The sequence below is a fragment of the Rattus norvegicus genome, chromosome 6 (assembly GCF_021556685.1).
Source record: "Rattus norvegicus strain SHRSP/BbbUtx chromosome 6, alternate assembly SHRSP_T2T, whole genome shotgun sequence".
Taxonomy (NCBI): Eukaryota; Metazoa; Chordata; class Mammalia; order Rodentia; family Muridae; genus Rattus; species Rattus norvegicus.
Window position 1 is genome coordinate 142,786,478 of NC_141539.1, and position 3,133 is coordinate 142,789,610.

Genomic DNA, 3,133 nt, shown 5'->3' on the forward strand with positions numbered 1-3,133 from the left:
AGTGAAGGTTGGAATTAGGTTTAATGGGTTAGGGGCTAAGGTAGAATTAGAGTGTTAGGGTTATTGTTAGGGTTAGGGTTTAATGTTAGGGTTTATGTGATTGTACAAATGTATAAATGTGTATGGATGTGCACACATATATTTATTTGTATGTATTTGTGTGTATGTGTATATGTTTACATTTATGTGCATACCTGTTTTGTGTATATATATGCACATCTATAGTTGTATGTACACGTGTATGTTTATGCATGTACATGTATGTAGTGATGTGTCTATATATCTGTTTATTAATGCATGTGTACATGTATATGTGTATGTACATTGTATATTTATGTGTGTATGTATGTATTTATGTCTACATATTTATGTGTGTATACCTGTATATGTATGTGCATGTATATGTTGATGTATTTTTATGTGTACACTTGTGTATATTTATGTGTGTATGTGTGTATTTTATTTTCATGTTTGTGGGCATATGTGTGTATATCTATACTTGTATATGTTCAAGTGTATGTTTTAGGTATGTGACAGAAGCCATCTAGGGAAGGCTATGGCAAGCAAGTGAGTTTCCTGGATGTAGCCATCATTTGGCGTGGCTGTGATGGGTGCACTCTGGAAAGGCACAGCCCAGAGACCATCCCAGGATTGTTTCTCGCTGCTGACATGCCTTTCCTGCCAAGAGTACATAGCCTATCAATTCCTGGGCATCAGCCCACCCTATTGGGTAAATTTCCTACAGATTAACATGAAGACAAGCTTTCATAAATTAATGCTATTTAGATAATTTAATGACTTTATAGAATTCCTGATTTGATTAAAATAATTTTAGGAATTATGTTTAATGAGAGATTTTAGTTGTTTTCCCAAAAAGATGTGATAAAGTTAGAGTCTAGAATAGATGTGCCCCCGCTCATAATATAGTAAGCAAGAACTGCATAATAAGGAATACAATGAACTTTCATAAATCACACTAAGAAGAGAAACAGGCTTGGAACAGATTCATGATCAAGGGAAATCACTTGTTCTAGGTCAGGTCCGAGGATGGAGCCACAGGTGTGCACTGTGATAAAGCAAGGCCATGTGAGACTGTTGCTTTGAACTTATAATAAGCTGACAGAATAAAACCTGCTTTGAACTTACTGTGAACATCCTTCCGTAACTCCCCTTTTGTTTAACATTTTATCTATGAGGTAATTTTATAAAAAAACTTTGTGTAAGAAGATATAAAATGGCTGAGAGAAGAAATAAAGTGTGGCAGTTGGGGCTCTACTTCTGCTCCATCCACCAAATGTGTGTGTGTATATATGTATGTATGTCTATATGAATGTATAATATGTATATATTTCTGTCTCTCATGCATACACACACATATATATGTATGTATGTATGTATATATATGTATATATATATGTATATGCATGTGCACTTGTGAAATTGATTAGACAGGTGGTCAGGCCCAACCACTGTGTGTGTGTGTCTGTGTGTGTGTCTGTGTGTGTGTGTGTCTGTGTACGCGCGCGCGCCTGACTTCCTTTTCATTCGCTGTGAAATTGCCAAGTCATCAGCTTTTGGCCCCAGAACAGTGAGTTACACTCACCCACGTGAAGTCATACTTATCTTCCTGTCTTACTCCTCTTACCATAAATCCTCTGGATCTATATTGTGGGAAATAACAATATTTCCTACTTTAAAATGCTGATTAGTATTCCACTGTATATTTATACCATTTCTTTATCCTCTGTCAATAGGCATGCAGCAGCTAACAAGGGACTTGGTTTCAAACAAAGTTGTGGACACCTGAAGTTGCTCTGTGACCTCCACATATGTATCCACACTCACATACAAGAACATATATACAACATGCACAAAATATACACAAAAGGAGTATATTTTGTCTGAAATACCATAGTGATTATTTTAATTTCATTTTATTTTGAAACACTAATTTGAGATGACAGCTATGCTGCAGGTTATCTAAAAGACAGCTTGGCTCAGTGACAGAAGAAAAGAAAGAGGAGTGAGAGAGGGGGGTAAGAAGGAGAAGAAGAGGAAGGATGAGGGAAAGGAAGAAGAAGAGAGAGATGACATCTAACATCTTGCCTCCCCTGGTCTGTGTGGTGAGCTAAGCAATATTTCATTGACTTTCAGTTATGCAGTAGCATTTACTGTCCTTGAACTCATGTGAATGTCTGAAAATCCCCAAGTCTACTGAAAAGAATTCCAACCATGAAGTCCTAGGGGCAATGACATTCTTGCAAAGGGACCAGGCTTCCCTGCATACCATCTGCTCCCTCATGAAGCTATTTCCCTCCAACACAAAGATGGCAGGCTTGAAAGTGCTGAGAAATAATGACCATGAGGTGAGTAGGTACACACAACTCCAGCTATACAACAACACATACAGGCACACCACAGCATACAGACACACTCACCACAACCCCCCCACACACACCATAATATACAAACACACATACCACAACACACATACACACACACCACAGCATACAGACACACTCACCACAACCCCACACACACACACCACAACATACAAACACACTCACCACAACATACACATACCACAGCATTCAGACAGACACACCACAACACACACAGGCACACCACAGCATACACATACACACACACACTACAACACACAGAAGCACACCATAGTACACACACCACAACACACACAGGCACACCATAGAATACAGATACACACACCACAGCACACAGAAGCACACCATAGTGTGCACATACACACACATACACATACCACAACACATGCAGGCATACAAGCTACATGCTTATATCCATACCATATCACACACAGACACATATACCACACCAGCTGAAAATACCTACATACATTCTATGTCAGCCATACAAATGCACCCCACCACACCAGCTACACATAAAAAAATCCACAAACACATATGCAGGGACATATGTACCACATCAACTGCACACACACACACACACACACACACACACACACACACACACACCAACTTACACATGCCACACTACATCCAGATACACCACCATACTACCTACACATGCATACGTATATTCATGCACACATTACCATACACACATCAGCTACATACACTTGTGCCCAAATAATCAC